The 10,352-nt window shown below is 40.5% G+C and overlaps 1 long non-coding RNA gene across 3 annotated transcripts in view; it reads left to right on the top strand.

The window, feature by feature from the left end:
- Window positions 1-4,060: 4,060 nt before the first annotated feature.
- LOC118409805 overlaps window positions 4,061-10,352 on the top strand; it is an 8,332-nt gene continuing 2,040 nt past the window's right edge. Inside the window, exons 1-3 of one of the 3 annotated variants that reach the window (XR_004830489.1) lie at window positions 4,061-4,362; window positions 5,042-5,139; window positions 8,178-8,845. This is a non-coding gene — a long non-coding RNA (uncharacterized LOC118409805). Of the gene's footprint in view, window positions 4,363-5,041; window positions 5,140-6,243; window positions 7,287-8,177; window positions 8,846-10,352 lie in introns of those variants that run through there. The other 2 variants (XR_004830490.1, XR_004830488.1) reach the window with 2 other exon arrangements.

The following is a 10,352-nucleotide window of genomic DNA, read 5'->3' as shown; positions in this document are numbered from 1 at the left end:
TCTGCCCAAAGAGCTATCTACCTCTCAGATATCACGACCACCGCATGTCCATAAAATGAGATATAAAAAATTGAAGTTTTGCTGCAGTACCTTGGGAAGCCACTAGGGGTCCATTATCGAACATGACCTTCATTGTTCTCACCCCTACCACATACCTGACCCCTATCATACAAAGTGGGAGTGAGGGAGGGAGAGGAAGTTAAAGTAAACAGACTCCGAGAGGCGTATAAATAAAGAGTATGAGATTCCCACATTAAAAAATTGTATCTCTACTCCACCTCTGTAGGGTTGCCCTGACGCCTGTTACATTTTGCAAGTCTCAAGGGACTGTTTCTTGCCTGAGATCTTTGAATCTTTGATATTTATGATATTACGTCAGTACTGGCTGGTATTGTCCGCACCAAGACTAGATGATTAGATTTTGGGCCCCCTAGTAAGTCATGCGCATAACATTTACAGAAGCACTTAAAATTTCATGGAGGTATGAGGTTGCCGAACCTAGTTGATAAGAGTTTGTGTGACTTTATCAAATAACAATTAAATTATATGTAATGAGTAGCATATTTATGTCTAAAGACATTATCTACATAACAAACCTGGTTCATTTGGCAAAGGTATGATTTCGTGGAACTCTAGTTTTATTATATGGATAACACCCGCGCGCGCATCAATATCAACCGTGCTTTAGATCGTACAAAGCAGCTGCAAAAAGAGCAAATATATGACGTAGATAAGAATACATACTTTGGAAAACACTTACTAATGTCAACGTCAATTTTCTGGTCAGAGGAGAGAAAGAATATCATACTGATTGAGCTTACTGTGCCGTGGGAGGAAAAGATGTGAAGAAGCACACGAGAGAAAAGAGAGCTAGTACAGTACCAGGACCTGCTATGTACAGTGTTGTAAAGAGAAAGGATGTCAGGCCTGGTTATTCCCGCAAGAAGTGGGGTATAGACTGTAGAGGCATCCCAGCCTAGTCAGCTTGGAAGTTATTGACAGTGCTGAGATTAATAAGAGGAAGAGCTAGGGAGGATGCAGTGCGCAGAATAGCCGGGAAAGCGGCAGCGGGGGCTGCTTCATGTTTTAGGAGAGAGGAAGTAGGCTGGAAGCCGGGAGGAGCGGACGAGTAGCGGATTGGCCACCACTGCTGGACCCGACAGCGAGAGGATGTAACCCTGGTAACGGATGAGGGTCAGAATTTTACTCTCCAGGCAGAGGTTAGGCTCCTGCTGGTTCATTTTTTTAACGTTTTTTAGTCGTTTTTATCGGGCTTTCTATTTTGTATTGTATCTATGTATGGTCAAAACCTATTTGGCTTGCGGACTTGCAAAAAACATGACAGAATACAAAGCCCGATAAAAACAACTAAGAAAACGTCACAAAATAGCCCAACCTCCGCTTGGAGAGTACGAAACATCCGGTTGTCCGACAGTTGATGACGTCAGTGACCTCCGCGGCCATGCAGGCGACAGCACTGCAATCAGCTGCAGGTGAGTGGAGTTATGATGGAATCTAATCGTTGGTATATTTGCCAACAGGTCAAAGACGAAAATTTGAAAAAAGAAATGAAGAATCTAATGTAACGGTATTCAATATGTTTGGTAATATGTTCAACCTTCTATACCACTGAGATGATAATGATAAGAAACTTTTGTATAAAATGGAAACTTGATGTTAACTTAAAGAAAACAAAAGTCACTATCTTCACAAATACGGCCGTTCCTTCCCGAAACAAACATTCTCATTTGGGCAAGAAAAGTTGGAAATGGTTCATTCCTATTGCTATTTAGGCCTGAATATAACTTTTTCAGGCAGATCCCTAGCAAAAAAAAACAAAAAAACTGTCACCCAAAGCACGTAAAGCTATGTACAGTCTGAAATCCCTTATCCGTTCACAAGTATACCCAAACCTTCTGTCATAATTTGAGTTTAGATTCGGGTAAGTTAAGGTTTTATAAGTCTTATAAGATAGCATATACTATGAAAAATATCTAGAACTAGATGAATCCGATCTACGCTGTTAGAATTAGTGCCCACCTCCTTGAAATAGAATAAGGGCAAAGAAGTTAAATGTGTGCGAAATGACTTGTAAATACTATATGTTGTATATGGTAGAAGACGAAACACATTTTATTTCGACATCTCCCTTCTACGATCAACAAAGAAAAGAAGCTGTTCAAAGATCTAGAAGTCACTAAATTCCATCCTAATCTTTCTACGCTTATAGACAGAAAGAAAACAAAACCCACACATTTTAGGTGGGTTCATTCTAGCCTCCCTAGCAGGCTCTCTGAGGTCTTTTTTTGCTCATAATACACGTTTGTTGGCCATTTCTTTTTGTGCTGGGTCGCTGATTAAGGACGGCAGTCAGATAAGGCCAGCAATCAGCGACCCAGTACAAAAAGAAATGGCCAGCAAAAGTGTATATTAAAAAAAAGGCCTAAGAGAGCCTGCTATTGAGGCTATGTCCATACGTCTTCTGCTGTCTCAAAACTGACGTCAAACCCAATAAGATACATTTTAGCGTTAGAATATAGACTTATTCAATATAGTTGCTTACTATATTGTTTAACATTGTCTGTATACGTCATTTGTGTCACTTGCAACTAGCTCTCGGGCAAGAACTTACAGTAAACATATTATTATAATGATAATAGTTTATTGCAAATTCTTGTCCGATGGCTAATTGCAGGTACACATGTGTACCATGAAAGGGACAAACAAACAAATAGTGTAGAACAGTATGGAATAGGTCTACTCTAGAGTCTAACGCTAGTAAAAGCTAACTCTAAACTGTAACTTGTTGGGTTTTACTCCTTTTCCTGAGACAGTGGAAGACGGAGGACCACACCTTTTCTATAATGTGTGGGTTCTGTGATGTTAGGAGGAAGGTAGTTTTCTTTTAGTCTGTAAAACACAGGCGAATCTGGTAGGAGTTTAGTGGCCTTTTTCAAAATTCCTTTTCTTTCGTGATAGTAGAAAGAACAGTTTGAAATAAGTTGTGTTTCGTCTTTCACAATGTTTGACGTGCAGGACTAGTAAATACAAGTTCTTTCACAAAGAGCGCAGGCAGGTAACTTCTTGTACCGCCCCTTCTCTATTTCCAGGGGGTGGGCGCTACTTTTGATTTAGCTGATTGCGGAGCGTACATCAAAATTGTTTAGTTCTAAATATTTTTTCATAGCATATGCTGTTTTACAGGTCTTTTAAAACCTTCTATGTTATAAGCTTACTGGTATCAATACGCAAATAATGAAGGCAACTTTTTTAGGAGGGCAAACGTTTTTTATTCGCACGGCATCAGTGAGGGCTATAAAACAGAAAATATCACCCATGATGTTAATGCGTGGTCTACGGAAATTTTATTTGCTCATTTTGAAGCTGCTTTGTACGATTTACAGTGCGCACGTTGATGCCAGCAGCCCTATAATTATTATTACCTCTACCCGGCTCTGCGGATCGGTGGTCTAATGCATGTAGTTGACAAATAGGGTCAATAGTACGCGAGGGGACCTAATCTCGAACCAGATCCACGGTGCGTAATGTATAGTATCAAACTTCCGTTTGACTCCCTTGGCCGACTACACTCCTTGGTCAGCTTTAAAATTATCTTATGGCACCGTAGGATCTGCTTGGAGATTAGACGGGACCGGCCATAGCACGATGAGGATATAACTCCTCTGGCCGGAGGACTCCCCTTGCGTACTTTTGACTCTATTTGTCCAATTTCTACTGTTAGAACACCGATCAGCGGAGCCTGATAGAGGCTACTGTACATGGCCTATAAACCATATAAAGCAAGGACGTTATGGTATGAATGACCTACTGTAACCCGGGATCGAGAGCTGCCGATCTCGTTCCCCCTAAGGAAGAAACCATTCATCTTCAGTATTATTCTTCAATAAACTTAACGTTATTATTATGTTGTCAGGAAATAATAGCAATCAATCTTATATTTGATCATAAGTGCAATTACAGGTATGATCATTTAGATCATTTACACCTTACATCTTACTGTGACGGATATTTTGAGGGATTGTTCTCTCATCCCCTTTCTTTTATATAGGCCCTTCCAATCACATGATGCGAGCGCGGATTACACGAACTCGCGAGTGGGTCAGCTGTGTGAGAGATCAAGTGAGAGATCTTATTATTCCTCTTGAAAGTACCTCAAAAACTCATGTCTTGTCTAGCTAGGTTCTCTAAAGATAGCCCTGTTCCTATTTATCAGTAGAGATAGGAGTGGACCGTCCGATGGCAGCTTGTTTGAGAGAGCAAGTTCAACCCGGCCTTGGACCCAAGTTGGAGAGAGATCTCATAGTCATACGGAAACAACAACAACAGATTTTGATACAGAAGGTGGGTACAACGCGCGATTTGATGTTATTTTAATGGCAATCAAGTGTCACAACACAGTAAGTTTTTAAGCAAGGGCGTTATATAAGTTGCTCTTCGCCTGTCAACAAATATTTGTACCCGGCCCCAGCCAGCGCCAGCTGGTTTGGCGGGCAAGACGAGTGCCCGCCGCGCACGAGGACCCCCGGGGAGCTGTTGTCTGAGGACCTACTCTATCTCCAAGTCAAGTAAAGGTTAGGCTCCGGCTGTTTTTTTTAAACGTTTTTTTAGTTGTTTTTATCGGGCTTTCTATTTTTTATTGTATCTTGTATTGTTAGATTTTGACAATACAAGATACCATTCAAAATAGAAAGCCCGATAAAAACAACTAACAAAACGTTTTAAAAAACAGCCGAAGCCTAACCTCTGCTTGGAGAGTATGATATTGCCTTGCTCAGTCACCGTGGCACTCGTGCACTTGGGATAACAGACGTCCATCATAGTAAGGGGGAATGGGATAAGTATATGTATAACATGAACAAATATAGACCATGACTAATAATTTCTCCAGAGTCACAAATTATAAACTGTTGTATCATTGATTAAAGCAAGGACTGTTTGATGAGGTTACAAAGATTTTTAACCACCTTGATTAAAGGTGGTTTATACAAGTACCTGTTTCTCAATTTTGCTTTATTTGTAGATGGCAGAGCGGACTGCACACATGGACCTGAACTTCTTGACCACAGCATGAACTTGATGAAGTAGTGGTGGAAGAATTCACATGGTATAACCTCCTTGGTAAGTCCAAGCTGTTATGTTGTAAAATTATTGTTTTGACCAAGGAGGTTAAAAAATCACTTTTTTTAACCTCCTTGTTTTGACAAAATGAATGGCTCTCTGCTCTACTTCTCTACTTCTACGAGTAACTTACACCTGTTAAAATTTTCATGTACAGACTCAGTGTTTGTTTTAAACTTTTTGTTTGAAGATTGAATGAGATGTTCAAACTAGCTCAAAGTGAAACTGTTTGTCCACAGACCCTTGGGGACAAATTCATACTTGTACGTTTTTGTAGTTGTGCAAGAGACAAGCTCATTTACATGAAGCCTAGAGGGATTTAGATTATAATCTCATAATCTCATTACCACCCAGCATCAAAGAAAGTGTTAAACAAAGGAAGCTTTGGCTGGGGTAGTTCACAGCTGTATGCCTGACTTTGCATAAGGTAATTAGCACAGCCTTGGCTGGTTCCCATGGCCAAAACATTATTTTTTTTATCAAGGAGGTATTTTAACCTTCTTGGTCTGATCTAGGTTTTATCTTACCCATCATTGACCAGATTTTCCATCATTTTGAAAAGAATGGATTTTGAATTCTCAGTCTTTCATCATACACTTTCTATCATTTTGACAGAACCACCTAGCTGTGAATGATTTGAGATACTGAAATACTGTAAATGCATTTAAGTTTGTCGGGATTTAATTTCGAGGTAGCGGGAAAAAGGACACAGTCTAATACCATTATAGAAAAATGTTCGCGGTGGTTTTAAGTTCAAGGTGAAGTGGTCACCAGGAAAACGGCGAACATTAATCCACCGCGAACATTTTTGCATTTACAGTATACAGATATAACGTCTTAGTAGGGTTGTAGCCAGCCTGAAATCATTTTCAGTCCCCTTGATTTCAATGGGAATCCTATCAAGCACCAAAGGCATGGCGTGACGTTGCGCGTCATTTCTAGGGGGTCTGGGTCCCAGAAAATTTTTAAATCCAGACCCTCTGAAACACTATTTCCTGCATTTTGCTTGTAGACTAAGCTGATCAATGGCACCTGTTTTGGTGAAGAAGAACACATGGGTTTTAGTTTTTTTATATCTTTACATATCAATTTTGTCTGTCCCAGGGGACGGAATGGGGAAAACTTTTCCAGTCCCCAGCTGCAAAATTCCTTCAAAGGACCGAAGGAAAGGTGCTGACTGCAACCCTGCGTCATAGATATAAAAAAGAATACTTGAAGTGTAAAACCGCAAAACTGCTACAAATACAACAGCCAACAGACCAACTCCTCTACTCTAGCCTAGAGCCAACATGTCCCCCAAACGCCCAAGGAAATTCTACAACAGGCCCCGAGTCGTGCGGTTGAAATTATTATTGATGAATGAAGACCTTTATTGCACATTTTTGCCACACCGGGCTAAGAACAGGTCAGTACAAGACTTGTTGAAAAGATTCAGCTAACTGATACAAAATGAAGTTGGATACATTCAACTTCTCCTGGCTTTTCTGTCATACTCATAGTGAAGATAAATTGTTGTTTATTGCAAATTCTTGCCCGTGGTTTGTCTATTTGCATTAGGAATATGAATTTTTCTACAGCACTTAGGTGTGTGAAATAAGGAAATAGGTTTCGTCTGCACTATACTACAAAATGACATTCATACTCTATTCTTGAGAAGGAATGTGTGACCCTCCTAATTTGCATAGGCCATAAAGATGAAAGTCAGGCCTGGCATCTAGACTTTACTTTTTGGATTAGCTGCTAAGGTGTGGACCACCCAGTTTGGTTTTTCTTTTACAAACAAGGCTAGTAGAAACAAGGTAAGATTCTAGAGCTTAGAAACAAAACTTACCACAATGTACAGCTGCGACCCAACACTATATTAAGGGTGTGACCTGTCCTGTGGTACTTCATGTTGTTGTGTAAGGCTGTCCCAACATCTATGCCCAGATGTTGGCAGTGATGTGAAATGCAGTTGGCAGTGTTTAAGAGATTTTTGCCACCCATGAGGTAAAGTTTGAATGCTCTTGACTTTGGTCCTGGCTAGGGGTGGGTACTGGTACAGAATACAGGTGATGACCAGGTCCAGACCTGAACCTGGACCTAACTGTTAAGTACTAGTACCCAAATATGCTGTGTTGTAGCCTAATAATAATTGTACTTGTAGAAGTGACACATGCGAGGTGCCCAGGACTTATTGGATAGTTGTAAAAGTGACACCAATATGGCATCCATGAGTGTGGTTACCAACTTTGTTGGTGATGCCAGTCTACCATGGACACTAGTGTCACTTTTATCACACCAGTTCTTGTCTTGAATACAGGAATGAATTTCTTGTAGGGCTGTGTACCTAAATACCCTTACCTGTATTGTACGTAAAAAAATGTTTAAGTACAGGTCCGGACCTAAACATCTGTGTACTGTACCTGTACCTAAACAAACTAAATCACTATCAAACACTACTTTTTAAGACTGATATAGACAAGTAAATCCTGAATCAACAATGACAATGGTGATAATCTTGCAGTTGAAACTTAAGAAAACTTGCAGAAGAAATTGTTTTGAGATTCAAACAGGTAATTCCAAGTACAAAGATGACAATTTATCACTACCGTAAGACAGTTACTGAGTTAGGTACATGTTAACTTGCATATACTTGGTTAAACTTTTTTAGGTACAGGTGCAGGTCCGGACCTGTACCTAAACCCGTGTACCTGTACCTGTACCTGTAATTTGTTTAGGTACACAGCCCTAATGCCTTGCTAGCTCTGATACCATAGTTTGTCCCTTTAGTTCTTGTTACAACATTCATCACTGAACTGAAACTGAATGGTGCCAATTTTTGAAAATGTAGTTTTTTTTTTCCACCTATCTTGTTTTTTTTCCGCAGTCTGCAGAAGATGTCATCCATAAAATTTACTTGCTGTGGCCTTACGAGAAAAAAAAATGGGTACCTGCTGAGTGTAATACCAGACAGGGTGTTTTCAGTTTGGGCGGTATTTTTAATTTCACTCACTATCCATTGTTTGATTATACTGCTGCTCTGTTCCCTGATGCAGGGCAGCAGGGGTAGGCAGCAGTCAGTTAGTCTTCACACTGCTCTTCCATGCGGCTGAGCTGCTCTGTCCAGTGGGTCAACCCCGGCGCTGTGAGACTGCACACCTTCATGTCCCTCCTAACACACTCCATCTAATAAGTTTTTCTCGGTCTACCACGACCCCTGTTGCCTGACACTTTCAGTTTGGTGATGGTGTTACTAGTGATGCAGTCACTTGATCTTTCTACGTGTCCAAATTGATGAAACTATGGTATGGTGCAATTTGGAGTTTTAACATGCTAACAAAAGCCATGCTGTACTGCAAGTACATTTTGAGCGGGGGAATTTTGAGAACATTATTCACTGTTGTCATCTGATTTTTGTGGTGTGTTTGTTAACAAAGCTGATCCGGAAGACTCTGAAGTATTGAGTCTGTACGCTATACATCTATCCTGCACAACACACAAAGGAGGCTACACAAGTATAGGCTTTAGCGAAATACATATGGGTATGAATCTTTCTACAAAAACAGTGTATCAATGAATACACAACTTTAAAAGTTGAATGTGGCTATTGTATAGCCGGCATTTGGGCTAAAAAAACACTGATGTGCATTTTGTACGATGGTGGTAACACCTGGGTGCCTTAGCTGATGAAATTCGTACGAATCTTATGTGATACGCATGAATCACTATGCGAAAATGTGCGAACCTCATGTGATACGCACAGATCTTCTGTGATACGCACAAACCTTATGCAAACCACCTGACCGCTATGTTGGAGAAGGTATGTTTCTGAGTGTTTCTAGTATTTCTACCCATGATATTTTTATCCCAAACCATGGAATGGACAATGCGCTATCTCAAAGACGTATTTGATAGCCTGTGAGCTACACTTAAGCTTCATTGCGACGTGTCAGATCATATTTTGCCTTCTCCGAAGATCGAGCCCGCCATCTTGAATATCCTGCTCCATCAGTCAAGTGACCCCGGCAGTGGTCGGCCGATTTTCGTAAGGTTCGTGCTTATTATGTAAGATTCGTGTATGTCACATACTAGTAGTAATTTGTGCGAATCACATAAGGTTTGTTCATTTTCGGATACTCTGTAGTGATTACTGCGGTTTTCATAAGATTGGTGCATTTTTGCATAGCGATTCGTCCGTATCACGTAAGATTTGTACGAGTTTCATAAGGTTTGTGCAAATGCTTACTAGGTAAGCACCCCTCGGAAATGCAGATCCCTGGAAATCTTTTGAATAGGTATTGTTATGTAATTAAAGGTCTACTAGGCAGTTATTTGCGCTTCAAACTGAAAACAAAAAATCCATTTTTCGGTCATTTCTTTATATAGTTAGTTGAATCAAGCCTACCACGTTACGGAACACTATTCAAGGCATGTCAGGAGTCGATATTTTCCCCGTGTGAGCGCTTTTGAAAACATGGGAATCTGCATGCCCGCGCTGGGTTTCAGCCATTTTGTTTCTTCACCGACGAAACCCGAGTAGTCCCGAGTCTGCCCGAGCCTACCCGGAGATTTTGTTTCACAAGCGAGTCATGACGTCACGCACCCGGAACTCACCGGAGATTCCCGACCAATAACCGTTGATGATTGATTCTTGTTTGAATTCTCACCAGTGCCTAACTAGGGGGGTCAACAAGTTACAGCGCGCATAGGACGAAATGTTTGTAGGCTAATTCTCTACGTTGCAAACGTGAAATAATGACCCAAAGGTGTCAAAAAGTGTCCAAAAGTAGTAGTAAATCTGAGATTTCTTAGTTCTAGAGTAATTCAAATTTGAGCGCAAAAAACTGCATAGTAGACCTTTATTTTTTTAAGATTGAAAGTGATTGTCCCACTGACATCTGTCATACATGTACTAGTACTTTAAATGCATTTTAGTTTGCGGGGATAAATTTCATGGTAGCAGGAAAATGAAGTGTTTTTATGTTCCCTGAGTTTGGTGGTTTTGAATTCGCGATAGCACCATCCCACGAACTTTACATCCCACGAAAAAGTTAAATGCATTTACACTTACTGTATTGTAGTCACATACTTGGTATTTCAGCACCACTACAAAATGCCAGTTTGAAACCAGCTGCCTGTTTCTAGCAAGGATGCTACAAAATGGACAGAGCAGTCTTTAGATTTGACTTTCTTCCTCTTTCATTACTAGTCTCTACCAGACTCCGGATCGC

Source organism: Branchiostoma floridae, chromosome 2, assembly GCF_000003815.2.
Source record: "Branchiostoma floridae strain S238N-H82 chromosome 2, Bfl_VNyyK, whole genome shotgun sequence".
NCBI classification, from domain to species: Eukaryota; Metazoa; Chordata; class Leptocardii; order Amphioxiformes; family Branchiostomatidae; genus Branchiostoma; species Branchiostoma floridae.
Note: the sequence above shows the minus strand (reverse complement) of the source record. Positions and strands in the feature narration are given on the sequence as shown.